General features: G+C 37.3%; 1 long non-coding RNA gene across 1 annotated transcript; it reads right to left on the bottom strand.

Annotated features, from left to right (window-relative positions):
* Window positions 1-250: 250 nt before the first annotated feature.
* On the bottom strand, window positions 251-6,690 carry LOC128648058 (uncharacterized). The gene is made up of 2 exons (XR_008400489.1): window positions 6,586-6,690; window positions 251-453 (listed from the first exon to the last, which is right to left on the bottom strand). It is a non-coding gene; the product is annotated as an uncharacterized LOC128648058 (long non-coding RNA).
* Window positions 6,691-7,119: the final 429 nt, after the last annotated feature.

The following is a 7,119-nucleotide window of genomic DNA, read 5'->3' on the forward strand; positions in this document are numbered from 1 at the left end:
TCTCCATATCTGTGCATATATAAAAAATAATTATTGTATATAACTAACTGCAATTGTTACCAGAAGTTAAACTAGGAAAATCATATTTATTTTTTATTGATTTCATACTTTTACTGATTTTAATAAAATTAGCATTTGCCTGTCTGGTAAATATGATCTGTTAACGTCAATAGTGTATGAAGATAAAAATATTCACCAAAAAATCCTTTAGAAATGACTCCATAAAAACAACAGCATTGACTCTTACAAAAGTAATTTAAACTTTTATTAGGCTTCAAATTTTCCAGGTATTAAAACATTTTCAATATGACATTGTAATAAACCAGAGAATAACATATAGTATAGGCCTAGGGTACAAGTATAATGCAGATGCACAATAATGTTGACAGAACAACAAAAATATAATATGATGTCCATCTGTATCTGTTCTATGATCTTGAATTTGGCACCGGCCTGTAAAAATAAAAACAAATATTACATAAACATGGGCATTCTGTGCTAATTGCTTAGTCTACAGCAGAACTTTAATTTGTAGAACTAAAAAAGTAAATCTGACAAAAAAAATAACACGCCTTTATTTCAACTTTAAGGTTGTGATGAATACTAAAAAAGAATTGTATTTTTAACTGGCATAATTTCTCATGTCAATGCAATTTCCATCTAGATATTAACATATTTGGCCACGGTCCTTCCTAATCAAACAGATCACTACCTGCCAATGGGATGCTTAGAACCTATACTTTAACCCCTTAAAGACTAGCAACGTACCCTGTACATCACTCGTCTTTGAAGAGGTAAGTGCTATTAAATGCGCGGTCTCGCCGCCAGTGTTGAGGCCACACTATTTACGATGACAAGAAGGGAGGGTATAATAGCGCAGTACCGCCACTTGTGGCGGGACACGTGCTATTTAAAAAAATATAACCCTTAATGAGCGGCAACATACATGGTACATCTCAGTCGTTAAAGGGTTACTATATTGAGACTTTTTTTCCTTAAGATATTTATATTTTACGTCTCTAGAAATCAATGTGGACTATTTGATACCCTATGTTGTAATTTAAATTTTTGGTTGTGTTCCTAGACTTTTGGAGATAAAAGAGGGAAAGTCAATGTGTGCAGTTTATTTCCTTTTCAATTGTGTTTTTTTCCTTTTACAAAATATAAATTAATGTGCTATCTAGATTTGTCATATTCTAAATCTTCATATCCCCTTTTCCCTTCCCAAAGGAAAATGATATAGAAGAGTAGCATTTAGTAAGACAGTATTCTATTTACTTCTGTGATACTCCCATGCTGTGTGAGGTGCTTGCTTATTTAAAGGGACATTAAACACTAAGAGCCAGATTACAAGTGAAGTGCTAAATATTGCTTGCGTGCAAGCAATATTAGTGCTCCATTGAGTAATACCAGCGCCCGCTAATATTAGCTGGTATTACAACTAAAGTGTAAAGTTACGCAAGCTCAGAATCTAAGTGCAGCAAAGGGGGTAAGTAGCTCAGCGATGCAGCAAATATAACACCCAACTCCGACCAACTTTACCCCCAAAATATTACCTAGTGCAATTATTTTATTAAAACATAAAAATAATACAATTTGTATTTTTTTTATAAAATACACTACACTGTATTTTGGGGGCATTTAGGGCATATTTATAAAATTGACCAGAGATCTGATCTCTGGTTAATCTTATAAGCGCTAGTTGCTACCACAAGCATATAGTAGCAATAACCAGACACTTCTAATGGCTGGTTATTTATTGCATGCCTGCAAAAGGGCACATTTGCCCACTTGCGGGTGCGCAATAAATTAGCGCTCCACTTGTAATCTAGCCCTAAATAAATGCTAGATAGAATGAAGCATTGAAAGAAAAGGTTAGTCTGTGAATAACATGTAGATGTATTTTTTAAAGTTTTATTTGGTGTTTAAACATTAATAAACTAAGGCCTAGATTTAGAGTTTGGCGGTAGCTGTGAAAACCAGCGTTAGAGGCTCCTAACGCTGGTTTTAGGCTACCGCCGGTATTTGGAGTCAGTCAGGAAAGGGTCTAACGCTCACTTTTCAGCCGCGACTTTTCCATACCGCAGATCCCCTTACGTCAATTGCGTATCCTATCTTTTCAATGGGATCTTTCTAACTCCGGTATTTAGAGTCGTGTCTGAAGTAAACATTAGAAATCTAACGACAAAACTCCAGCCGCAGAAAAAAGTCAGTAGTTAAGAGCTTTCTGGGCTAACGCCGGTTTATAAAGCTCTTAACTACTGTGCTCTAAAGTACACTAACACCCATAAACTACCTATGTACCCCTAAACCGAGGTCCCCCCACATCGCCGCCACTCGATTAAATTTTTTTAACCCCTAATCTGCCGACCGCCACCTACGTTATCCTTATGTACCCCTAATCTGCTGCCCCTAATACCGCGAACCCCTGTATTATATTTATTAACCCCTAACCTGCCCCCACAACGTCGCCGCCAGCTACCTACAATAATTAACCCCTAATCTGCCGACCGCAAAGCGCCGCTACTTACGTTATCCTTATGTACCCCTAATCTGCTGCCCCTAACACCGCCGACCCCTATATTATATTTATTAACCCCAAATCTGCCCCCCACAACGTCGCCTCCACCTGCCTACACTTATTAACCCCTAATCTGCCGAGCGGACCGCACCGCTATTATAATAAAGTTATTAACCCCTAATCCGCCTCACTAACCCTATAATAAATATTATTAACCCCTAATCTGCCCTCCCTAACATCGCCGACACCTAACTTCAAACATTAACCCCTAATCTGCCGACTGGAGCTCACCGCTATTCTAATAAATGTATTAACCCCTAAAGCTAAGTCTAACCCTAACACTAACACCCCCCTAAGTTAAATATAATTTAAATCTAACGAAATAAATTAACTCTTATTAAATAAATTATTCCTATTTAAAGCTAAATACTTACCTGTAAAATAAATCCTAATATAGCTACAATATAAATTATATTTATATTATAGCTATTTTAGGATTTCTATTTATTTTACAGGTAACTTTGTATTTATTTTAACCAGGTACAATAGCTAAAATAGTTAAAATAATTACAAAATTACCTGTAAAATAAATCCTAACCTAAGTTACAATTAAACCTAACACTACACTATCAATAAATTAATTAAATAAAATACCTACAATTACCTACAATTAAACCTAACACTACACTATCAATAAATTAATTAAATAAAATACCTACAATTACCTACAATTAAACCTAACACTACACTATCAATAAATTAATTAAATACAATATCTACAAATAAATACAATGAAATAAACTAACTAAAGTACAAAAAATAAAAAAGAACTAAGTTACAAAAAATAAAAAAAATATTTACAAACATCAGAAAAATATTACAATAATTTTAAACTAATTACACCTACTCTAAGCCTCCTAATAAAATAACAAAGACCCCCAAAATAAAAAATGCCCTACCCTATTCTAAATTACTAAAGTTCAAAGCTCTTTTACCTTACCAGCCCTGAACAGGGCCCTTTGGGGGGCATGCCCCAAAGAATTCAGCTCTTTTGCCTGTAAAAAAAACACATACAATACCCCCCCCCAACATTTACAACCCACCACCCACATACCCCTAATCTAACCCAAACCCCCCTTAAATAAACCTAACACTAAGCCCCTGAAGATCTTCCTACCTTATCTTCACCATACCAGGTTCACCGATCGATCCAGAAGAGCTCCTCCGATGTCCTGATCCAAGCCCAAGCGGGGGGCTGAAGATGTCCATGATCCGGCTGAAGTCATCATCCAAGCGGGAGCTGAAGAGGTCCATGATCCGGCTGAAGTCATCATCCAAGCGGGAGCTGAAGAGGTCCATGATCCGGCTGAAGTCTTCTATCAACGGCATCTTCAATCTTCTTTCTTCCGGATCCATCTTGCAGACCTCCGACGCGGAACATCCTGCTGGCCCGACGGACTACCGAAGAATGAAGGCTCCTTTAAGGGACGTCATCCAAGATGGCGTCCCTCGAATTCTGATTGGCTGATAGGATTCTATCAGCCAATCGGAATAAAGGTAGGAAAATTCTGATTGGCTGATGGAATCAGCCAATCAGAATCAAGTTCAATCCGATTGGCCGATGCGATCAGCCAATCAGATTGAGCTCGCATTCTATTGGCTGATCGGAAAAGCCAATAGAATGCGAGCTCAATCTGATTGGCTGATCGGATCAGCCAATCGGATTGAACTTGATTCTGATTGGCTGATTCCATCAGCCAATCAGAATTTTCCTACCTTAATTCCGATTGGCTGATAGAATCCTATCAGCCAATCGGAATTCGAGGGATGCCATCTTGGATGACGTCCCTTAAAGGAGCCTTCATTCGTCGGTAGTCCGTCGGGCCAGCAGGATGTTCCGTGTCGGAGGTCTGCAAGATGGATCCGGAAGAAAGAAGATTGAAGATGCCGTTGATAGAAGACTTCAGCCGGATCATGGACCTCTTCAGCTCCCGCTTGGATGATGACTTCAGCCGGATCATGGACCTCTTCAGCTCCCGCTTGGATGATGACTTCAGCCGGATCATGGACATCTTCAGCCCCCCGCTTGGGCTTGGATCAGGACATCGGAGGAGCTCTTCTGGATCGATCGGTGAACCTGGTATGGTGAAGATAAGGTAGGAAGATCTTCAGGGGCTTAGTGTTAGGTTTATTTAAGGGGGGTTTGGGTTAGATTAGGGGTATGTGGGTGGTGGGTTGTAAATGTTGGGGGGGGTATTGTATGTGTTTTTTTTTACAGGCAAAAGAGCTGAATTCTTTGGGGCATGCCCCCCAAAGGGCCCTGTTCAGGGCTGGTAAGGTAAAAGAGCTTTGAACTTTAGTAATTTAGAATAGGGTAGGGCATTTTTTATTTTGGGGGTCTTTGTTATTTTATTAGGAGGCTTAGAGTAGGTGTAATTAGTTTAAAATTATTGTAATATTTTTCTGATGTTTGTAAATATTTTTTTTATTTTTTGTAACTTAGTTCTTTTTTATTTTTTGTACTTTAGTTAGTTTATTTCATTGTATTTATTTGTAGATATTGTATTTAATTAATTTATTGATAGTGTAGTGTTAGGTTTAATTGTAGGTAATTGTAGGTATTTTATTTAATTAATTTATTGATAGTGTAGTGTTAGGTTTAATTGTAGGTAATTGTAGGTATTTTATTTAATTAATTTATTGATAGTGTAGTGTTAGGTTTAATTGTAACTTAGGTTAGGATTTATTTTACAGGTAATTTTGTAATTATTTTAACTATTTTAGCTATTGTACCTGGTTAAAATAAATACAAAGTTACCTGTAAAATAAATATAAATCCTAAAATAGCTATAATATAAATATAATTTATATTGTAGCTATATTAGGATTTATTTTACAGGTAAGTATTTAGCTTTAAATAGGAATAATTTATTTAATAAGAGTTAATTAATTTCGTTAGATTTAAATTATATTTAACTTAGGGGGGTGTTAGGGTTAGACTTAGCTTTAGGGGTTAATACATTTATTAGAATAGTGGTGAGCTCCAGTCGGCAGATTAGGGGTTAATGTTTGAAGTTAGGTGTCGGCGATGTTAGGGAGGGCAGATTAGGGGTTAATACTATTTATTATAGGGTTAGTGAGGCGGATTAGGGGTTAATAACTTTATTATAATAGCGGTGCGGTCCGCTCGGCAGATTAGGGGTTAATAAGTGTAGGCAGGTGGAGGCGACGTTGTGGGGGGCAGATTAGGGGTTAATAAATATAATATAGGGGTCGGCGGTGTTAGGGGCAGCAGATTAGGGGTACATAGGGATAATGTAAGTAGCGGCAGTTTACGGAGCGGCAGATTAGGGGTTAAAAATAATATGCAGGGGTCAGCGATAGCGGGGGCGGCAGAATAGGGGTTAATAAGTGTAAGGTTAGGGGTGTTTAGACTCGGGGTACATGTTAGGGTGTTAGGTGCAGACGTAGGAAGTGTTTCCCCATAGCAAACAATGGGGCTTTTTTGCAGGTGTTAGGTTTTTTTTCAGCTCAAACAGCCCCATTGTTTTCTATGGGGGAATCGTGCACAAGCACATTTTTGAGGCTGGTCGCGTCCGTAAGCAACTCTGGTATCGAGAGTTGCAGTGGCGTTAAATATGCCTGTACGCTCCCTTTTTGGAGCCTAACGCAGCCATTCTGTGAACTCTCAATACCAGAGTTATTTAAAAGGTGCGGCCAGAAAAAAGCCAGCATTAGCTCCCCATGCTGTATCACATCCATATAAGCATGTTGTATAAACAAAAAAACACTCCCCTGCTGTATCACATCCATATAAGCATGTTGTATAAACAAAAAAACACTCCCCTGCTGTATCACATCCATTTAAGCATGTTGTATAAACAGAAATAAAACACCCCCCTGCTGTATCACATCCATATAAGCATGTTGTATAAACAAAAAAAACACTCCCCTGCTGTATCACATCCATATAAGCATGTTGTATAAACAAAAAAAACAAAAAGGAATTTAAAAAGAAATGACTCAGTGGGGTGATTTAAACAAGAAAAAACGTAACTGCTTACCTGTGACCACAAACAATTCTTGTGTGGGATTGGTGAAGCTATCTCCTATGCATCTTCTCATTTCATGGTCAGTAATGTCTTTATAGACCCTTTGACATGTTTCTGTAATAGAAAACAACATCAAATAAATGAGTATAAAGTTAGATATGCAAAATAATTAGATAAAGTCTGTTCAGCAATAGTCTGTCCCGTTACATGGGCATGATACACTTTGTGATTATAACATGAATTATTTAATTATACATAATAAAACAACTTTGCATTATACTTTCATTATTTTGTCCACTTTGCCTGTAATGTAATGGTTTATGCAAAAGTTTTTCAGTGGCCAAATTTCACCACCATTTTCCTTATTTGGAGGAGCTAATCTTGATGTACTTCATGTGACAGTCACTCTAGTCACATCATACTGTCAGTAGGCTTTTCCTCGTTTTATGTATGTTATCACAAAGTCACATCATACTGTCAGTATGCCTTTCCTTGTTTTATGTTAGCACAAAGTCCATGCTAAAGCCAATTAGAAAGATATACAGT

The sequence above is a fragment of the Bombina bombina genome, chromosome 2 (assembly GCF_027579735.1).
Source record: "Bombina bombina isolate aBomBom1 chromosome 2, aBomBom1.pri, whole genome shotgun sequence".
NCBI classification, from domain to species: domain Eukaryota; kingdom Metazoa; phylum Chordata; class Amphibia; order Anura; family Bombinatoridae; genus Bombina; species Bombina bombina.